Source organism: Triticum aestivum, chromosome 2B (genome assembly GCF_018294505.1).
Source record: "Triticum aestivum cultivar Chinese Spring chromosome 2B, IWGSC CS RefSeq v2.1, whole genome shotgun sequence".
In the NCBI taxonomy this organism is placed as follows: Eukaryota; Viridiplantae; Streptophyta; class Magnoliopsida; order Poales; family Poaceae; genus Triticum; species Triticum aestivum.
The window spans coordinates 323,314,934-323,323,915 of record NC_057798.1 but is presented as its reverse complement, the minus strand read 5'-3'; positions in this window follow the sequence as shown (position 1 = coordinate 323,323,915).

Sequence of the window (8,982 nt, the reverse complement as noted above, 5' to 3'; positions counted from 1 at the left end):
TAGAAACCAACACTCGATTTTTCATCAAGCCCCAAAAACAACACAATACTATGTTTGTTTTGAGGCCAAAAACATTACGACAGGGGTTGAACGGGGGAGGGGGAAGATAGAGCAAAAAGATTAAAAAGAGTTGATGCGCCGTTGCTACCCTAACAAAGCAAGTGCGATTTCTCTCGGGAAGGTGTGTCGTTGACACCCACACGTCACATATCCCATAGTAGGCATACTAACAAGTTCACACACAAGTGCAACAGAAAAGTTAAACATTCGTATCAAACTCAGTTTCACAAGACACGTTCATATTCATAGCCAACATTCAAAATCAACAACTGAAAAGATTCATTTATACACAAGTTCAGCATGTCTATGCATCCAAATGATTGATAGATCACACGACAATATTCATAGATAATTCACAAAGAGATTCAGATATACACATGTTCAGTATGTTTATGCATGCAAATGATTGAGATCGCAGCCAATATCATCCATGTATGAACTTTAATTACCTAGGGTACAGACTGGTAAATGGTGTTCAGTCGGAGGTACTTCTTGCTAAAGTTAATGCTTGTACGAGTAAACTTTCGAGTACATAAGAGGCAGCACAGACAATCTGAACTTTGCTTGTAGGTTTATCCTCAAATAGTGGCCTCGTGCCGAGGGAGGTTTGAGCAACTTGGCCGCTACTTTCATCCAACTACTTTACTGGCTCATCTTGGTCATGTAGCTCGACACAATTCTACATTGCAGACAAGAAAGGAGGGGGTTGAGAAAATGAACCACCCAATTTTTTTGTGCAGTTCAACTGAAATGGAGCATCCTTGGCGTGCAGACTAATTAAGTGCCAGATGAATATACACGTCAACCAACTTGTCTGGAATCTTTAGACTCCATGCCATACAGTTCACTACCATATCTGCCGATAACCAAAAGGCACAAGTTGGGACCAAAGACTGGACTGTGTTTTTCTGGGCTATGCGCCAAGCAATATTTTTGGCGTTCACTCTCCTAATACTTGGAGTTTGACAAATGGTTGACGCTGGTTGATACTCGAATGAATATAGGCACTTTTTCTTGTCAACATTGATGCTTGTATGAGTGAACTTTGGAGTACATAGCAGCAACATAAGTATCTATCCATCTGGTCCTTTTGTGCAGTTCTACTGACATCACCCAATGTAATGATTTGCCTGGGAGTTCAGGCTCCAAGTTACTCTATAAAATCGGCAAACAGTAGCACAATACCAAATTACCAATACATATGACAAGCACATAATCAGGATAAAGACCAGTACCAACCTGTGTGAGGTAGCATATCAATTACTATTTCCTTTGACTGGAAGCCGAGATAAGTGAAGCGACCGATAGCAAAGGAAGGAAGCAAGCCCAGATTAGCGACTAACAGGAAAGGACAGAAGCTGTCGAGGCAATGAAGCACCCAAAGTTTTTGTGCAGTTCCACCAAAATCGAGCATCTCTGTTGGCACATATATTGAGAGAGTGAGATTACTGTAATAGTGGGACTAGTTGATGAAACATACACTAACAAATTGAAGCACCCTCATTATCTTACTGGGTAAAGTTAGCAACATAGTAGTCTTGCTTAAAGAGAGGTATTAGTTTATTTAATCAGTGCCAATTAGCTCAACACTCAAAGCATTGCCATGTATCATAGGTTGCAAAACTTTAACGTGCAAAGATAAAGGAGTTTCTCATGACAGTAGCACGATACAAATAGAGATGACAGCAAACTAATATGGATGAAGGCCTTAGGCCGGTACCAACCTGAGGAAAAAAGCTTATTCATGTAGTCCCATAAGAGATGATAAAGCACTCACTGGAATCACTCAATAGTATATATTTTTGTGCACTTCAAATGTATGGTTGAAATCACTCTTGTTTACCAGTGCTGAGATTATATCGAAAGATTATCAAGAACTTCCAGCAGAGTTAAAGCACTGGCTGGGATACAGTTCATTGTATTGTCTTGTGTAGTTCCACTAAAATGTATGATTGGCACAACATGATCCCTGTTTGCACAAGTAGGAACAAGGTGAAACCTTCATTAGCTTAGTGAGAAAGGATAGAAAGACATTAGCATATTACTCTAACAGTAGCATCAAATTCATGATGGACAATACGCAAAACATTGCCTCATTGAACCAATGGCAATAAATTGACATGCAAAACAATAGCACTATTATGTCATGACACTAATAATATTCCCTCCCTGCTCCACCACATGATTCACCTCCATAGACAAACATACACACGTACATGATTCAGCATATGGTGCTACTAAAGATTTGTTTAACTCCGACAAGAAAATTAGGCAGCAATAAATTAGTGGTACTTAAGTACTCCTAATTAATTAAGTGAACTTGTAGGAGAGACAACAGAAGTGGAAGGGCTCCCTGGAGGATCGTCTCACATGTAAGGTATACGTTGCCGGAGCCCTTGAATGGCCCCGACTGAGGCCTCTGGCTTCAGCAAGATCACCTTGGCACTGTTTATTCTTCTTCTTCTTCCTCTTCATGCTCTGTTTCGCTTTCTCCTCACCTGTTGGTGAAACCAACTACATGATTGGCCTTCTATTTCAGAATTGGTTTTGTCAGCAAGGGAGTACAAGTGTACTAGTAAAAAATAGCATTATGTTCTCATGGCAGTCACAAAATAGAGATGAACACATGCATTAAATATCATTCTTACCTAAAGGATGGTTATGGTGCCAATATGGATGATGAGGATTGGAACACAGATCTCCCTTTGTGCAGTTCCACCGAAATGAACCAACTGTTCCATTCTGACATTCCAGTTAAACAGCACAAAAGTCACTTCTTTTAAGAAGTGTTTTGTGCAGTGCACCAAAAGTTCGCAACAGCAACCAAGTGAAATGGATATCCCTGTTTGCACAAAAAGCTACAGAGGAAACAGTCAGAGTCTCAAACAATTACAGGCAAAAACATTTGGCTAAACTTGTTATGGCTTATAACAGTGGCATGGCCTCATTTTACCAGAGGCATTAGATTAAGAACAACTAAATATTTGGTATAAGGGCATGGGACAGTGGGTTCACTGGCAGTCCAGCACCATGTACCTAAATAGGGGCATAAAGTGGTGATTCATAGTTTGTTGCCTCGAGTAATAAACATCCAAGAAACATATCTGGGTTGGTCCCATTTTTGTTCACTCTAACCACCTACTCCCATGTGTGGATAACAAATCTAGTCCTGGTCATACCACTATGTACAACGTTACCCCTATATTTCCCTTTTTGACCAAGAGACCGGTTGGATGACAAGTCTGTACTACTTTCACCCCCTTTCCTTCCTGTTTGTACCAAGTCCGATGTACATACTAAATTCCCCCACCCCCACTTTATTTCTTGTTTGAACCAAGTACAAGATTCGACTCCATGAAGTAGCTTTACCTCTAACAATAGAAGAAGAAAATAGGTGACGTTGGACCATCCGATCGAGAGGGGCTGAGAGGTAGAAAATGATGCACATGCAGCGATGTAGCGAGCTGGGGAAGTAGAGCTAAGGCGGTTTCAAAGGAAGATATACCTGATGGTCGTCGGGATATGGATAGGTGGGCGGCGGGACACCGGAGCCGCCCACACAAGGGCAATGACGAAGGGATCGGATGACCTCCCGCGCCGGTGCTTGGCCAGAGATAACGGTGCGGCCGACCGTGGGTCTCCTCCCTCGCTGTCGATGATGGCCTAAACGCTGCCCCTTCTCCCCTTCACCGGCGGAGGGGGATACGTCCGGATCTGTAACCAGCGGTGAGAATAGAAAGACAATGTTTTTTGAAGGGAGAAAGACAGGGTTACCACCGTTATCTTGTTTAGATCTGGAGAGGATGTGAGTGTGTGAATAGAGAAACCCTAGCAAGCAAGTGCGGAGGCTCCGGCCTATATATACGTAGTGGGGTAGTTTTCCTTTTTCACTCCATCAAAACAATCGTTTAAAATAGTGTACGTGCCAGGTCGCCGTTTTTTAGTTGTTGATTGTTTTTTGAGATAGCTACCCGCTTATTCCAAGTGGTGTTACGGTGTGCCAGGTCGCACTTTGTATCGTTCAAGTCTGGTACAAGTCCCTCCATTAAATGAACAACCACCCCCTCATAAAAATTGTGAACAAGCCCATGGCTAAAATTTATCGGAAACATGGGCTGCCCCAACATGCATTATTATTTATATTTTCTACTCCCTCCGTTCCTAAATATAAGTCTTTTTAGACATTTCAAATGGACTACAACATACGGATGTATGTAGACATATTTTAAAGTATGGATTCGTTCATTTTGCTTTGTATGTAGTAGAATCTCTAAAAAGACTTATATTTGGGAACTGAGGGAGTATGTGGGAGTATCCTCAAAACAAAATGTGAGAGTACAATATTTATTGGGCCCCTTTGTAATTGGTGCTAAATTTTGACCAAAGATTTAATTGACAAAATGTTAGTGCATGTTATAAAAAATTATATCGTTTGATTTGTATTTGAACATAGTTTTCAATGATGTAGGGCCTTTTTGGTTTCCAGCCACATATTGCCACACCTCACCTTAGGCAAATTTGACCACAAAAAGTGTGGGGGCTGTTAGGTGGGTGTTTGGTTCTAGCCACACCTAAGACAAGAATTTTTTATTAGCAGTGAACCCCACATGTCATAGACACAAAAGGTGTGGCAAGATTCCCTTAGGCAAGCCAAAGTGTGTCTAACAATTTGAGCAACTCAAGTTAGGCAAGTGTGGCAAAAATAATGTGGCAACATAAGTCAAACATAGTCACAATCCAATTAGCCACGTAATTTTTTGTGACATGCATGAACATTTGGTTAGTTAAATTTATAGTCAAAATTTGGCAAGGTGCATCAAATCAACACATGCAAGTATCAAAAGGAAAGTCACGGCATGCGTGCATGCGTTGTACTCCCTCCGTTTCCAAATATAAGTCTTTTTAGAGATTGCAACAAGTGACTACATACGAAGCAAAATGAGTGAATCTACACTCTAAAATATGTCTACATACATCCGTATGTTGTAGTCCATTTGAAATGTCTAAAAAGACTTAAATTTAGGAACAAAGGGAGTAATTAATGCATCGGTAAATGCAAATTATTGAAATATATCGAGTGTAGTGCCTTGATGTGTCGCGTCAACTTGTACAAGACCGAGAAGTTTGATTACTACAATGCCCTCTCCCTCACGGATTGAGCTCCGGTGCCTTAACTGCACCTGCCTTTGGCTGCATGACAGGTGGGCCACCCACCTGTTGGGCCCACCTGTCATAGACACAAAGGCAGGAGCAATAAGTCAATGAAGGCGCATCCCTCCCTCGCGCATGAGCATGGTGGCTGGCTGGACCAGGAGAAGCTTTCGCTACATGCTATCCCTCCCGCACACGGTGGATGGACATGCAACAGTGGATTCGATACTGTAGAAGTAGTAGTAACATCATTGTTCATCTTCTCGAAGAGGCGAAGAGCCAAGCGCAACCCGAACATGGTAGTTGTGAACGCTTGTGTGGCAGTCATTGTGTAGGGGTGGGGCGTGGTGTGGTGCCTTAGAGCACGCACATAGCCATGCTCTTGCATGAGATAAAATTGATATTTGAGATGACTATTGTAGTACTAGTACTTGCACTCTGTAAATCATAAAGGAATATTTGCCTTTCTAGAGATTTCAATAACTAACTAGACTACACCGCGTGTAGTACTCCCTCCCTTCCGGTTTAGGGCATCTTCAACAGTTTGTATGTTAGATTGTTGGTAAAATATGCCATGTCATCAACCAACACCTTAACATACAACAACTCCAATGCGTTGTATCTAGTTTGCCCAATAGGATGTGAGATAATAAGTAAGGTGCTCTCTCATTCTGCATTGGAGCTTGTGCAAGGGGTGTTGGTTCATGTACATACAACCTTCCTCTCTTCCCTCATTTATTGTATGAGACATCATCGAAAATCCTATGTGGCAAAGTCTACCAACAACTATCTTACAACCATTGGAGATGCCCTTATAGGGCTCAAATCTCAAATCTCATCAACCAAGGCATTTTGTGATTGGAGGAATGTATCTCGTACTTTACAAAACTACCCTAATTAAACTCATGCATTAATTATGTAGTTCTCTCATTTTCCTCTCCGCCTTGGTCGCGATGCACAATATTGAGCACTCCTATATGACTAGCCGCTCTATCTACATGCGGTAAATCAAAGCATCCGGGCCCGCGTGCCATCCACCAAATCACAGCGAGGTGCTACAGTCGAGACTCACCGGTCACCCAGTGTGGCTGTCATGACCCGTCATATCACAAAACCCACACCTTTACCAGCAGTGGTAAAGTGGCCTCCAAGTTGGACTGGACGAAGCAACCATCATTTCACTGGAACACTTGTTGAAGCCCTTTCTCCCCTTTCTTGAAGAAAACCTCACTCCAGGCTACTCACTTCTGCCATTTTTCTTCTGTACCAACGAAGGAAAGGTGGGCGAATCAGCGATGCTGCTATATTTTCATTCCAATAATCTTCTTTTTGCGAAGCACCGACCGATTTTCACAGCCTATTCTTTTCCCGTTTTCATTGTGATCGTGGTTTCCTTTCGATTGCTTTTTGTTTGTCAGTTCGTTGATGGATCCTGGAGCACTAGGCAAAGAGTTGTCGGCGGACAACCCACTGGAGACAGCGATCTCCAGGAAGCGAGCACCTACCAACAAGTTGACCATGTTAGCGGGCCAACCCATGGAGACGAAGAACTCCAAGAAACAAGCACTAGCCAAAGAGTTGACGATGTTGGCGGACGAACTCCTCAAAGAAAGTTGGAAGAACAGCAAGGGCCCCACCGTGCCTACCCCAGAAACTCTAATGGCCACCTATGCGAGGCTCAAGGCCGAGTTTGAAGAGATAGTCGCTGTTGAGAAGCAGTATTCCCCTGGCAAGGTGATGCCCCAATCGAGGACGAGGAGATGGCCCCCGGAGGGATGGGATCCCCCGGTGAGCTGCACAAGGTAAAAAATAATGGCTTACCATAGTTGTGGTTTTTGATTATTTTTGATGTGCTTGCTAATATGTTAGGGTTGTACAGGTGCCGGTGGACATCCTTGATGATTCCGATGTCACGGCCCGTCTAGAGGACAACGCCCCACAGATCGTTTTCGATGTAGCGATCCGTCCTGTTGACATCGCCCCAGAGATCAATTCCGATGCCGCTGCCATCCTATGGACATCGCCCCAGAGATCGATTCTGATGTCGTGTTCAGTCCTGTAGACATCTCCCCAGAGATCGATTCCCATGCCGCTGTCTGTACTGTGGTCATTGCCCGAGAGATCGATGACAAGAAATAGTTGGTCACGCTAATCCTTCAGGGTAGTTTGCATTGCCCTGTGTTTAATTACCAGAGCGATGCGTGTTATCAAACTATCTTAGGGCTAGTGCACTGTCTTGTGTGGGCGGTACTTGCTACTTTTGTTTGATAGTGAATCATGCAAACCCACTCCGAGTTATGGAAACAAATGTATCCTCACCAGCTTTTGATGTAATATATGGCATTCTTAGATGTAAGTTTGAACTGTTTATCATATCAGCAGGGCATGTTTGATGATTCTTGGTGTTAGTAGGCTAGCTACTGTGCGAGCTATAGTACTTGCAAAACACTCACCAAAGAGAAATGTTGGGGCTGATGAGCTCGTGGTACGCTTATACTTATCCGTCGTTGATCGGCCAATAGCCCAAGCTCCTAAAATTGTAGGCTTAGCGATCGATCAGACAATAGTCGACACAGATACATTCAGGCCTCATTTGGTTCATAGGGTAGGAAAATCATAGGAAAAGTACGGAGACGTACAACACAAAATCATCGCAGTACAGAGACGTACTCCCTCCGTTCCAAAATAGATGACCTAGGCGGGCTAGTTTGGCCTAGTGGGTTTCAGTGATATGACGTGGTACAATGCCATCCAGTCTTCGCGTGTGGTAGCAGTATTGCGGGTACAGTAAGTTTTCTTCAAGAAGCGGAATTCAATGAAGTCATGATGGTTCCTTCGTCCGACCAACTTACAGTGGGAAAGGTTGGGCATGCGCTATGACCGGGGTGGACCAGGATAATTTTGTGCATGACATGTGGACCAGGATGGTTGACATCCCATATGTCAGTGAATGAAAGTATTCTTTCCAGTATAGAGGATGAGCAACGAGTATTCATTGTTTATTTTTGATGAAAGTTATTGTCTCCACTGTTACGACGGAGGAGTGTGAAACACGGCAGCCCAGTGAACTTGGCAAGTGCACCACTCCCTCCTTCCTCATGTAATACTACCATAGTGTTGACTATAAGGTTGGCTATAAGGTTACAACTTTTCTCACTTTCTCTATATCTATTTCCTCTCAAATGTTTTTTTACCTTTTTTAGACACAATTGTTTTTATGCCTCTTTTTTTTAGAATTGGTTTTTTATACCAAGGAGCACGTGTAGAGACGGACTCTTGCAGGGCCCACTCCTTGACTTTCTTAATGCCTCTCTCTCTCCTCCACATAAGCGGGCTTATAGCCCAGTATTTTACTCGTACTACTTGCTATGTATGCGGGCAGCTGGCGTCTGAGGGGGGAGCACACATGGGGAGGTGGGGGGTTTCTGGTGGGCCAGGGCGGTCAGAAGTGGGCTTGGAAGCGGTCTGGACTCCCGCATGGCCCACCTCACATTATCACCATATATTTCTTGGAGTCCGTGCGCGGCGGGCGGGCGATCTCTTCTCCCTCCCCCGTCTCTCCCTTCTCAGCCGACGCCCGCCGAGCGATTAGATTTCGGCTATCGACGGTTTATTCAATTGCAGTCCCACATGTCAGTGAAATTTCGAGACAACGCATGTCCCCTCTGGTGAGTGGCATGTGAGCCGGACTATCGGGGGTGCGACGTGTATGAGTCGTAAGTGTGTCGTGTTTTCCTTTTGGACTTGCAAAGTGTAACATTTTCGTGCGGT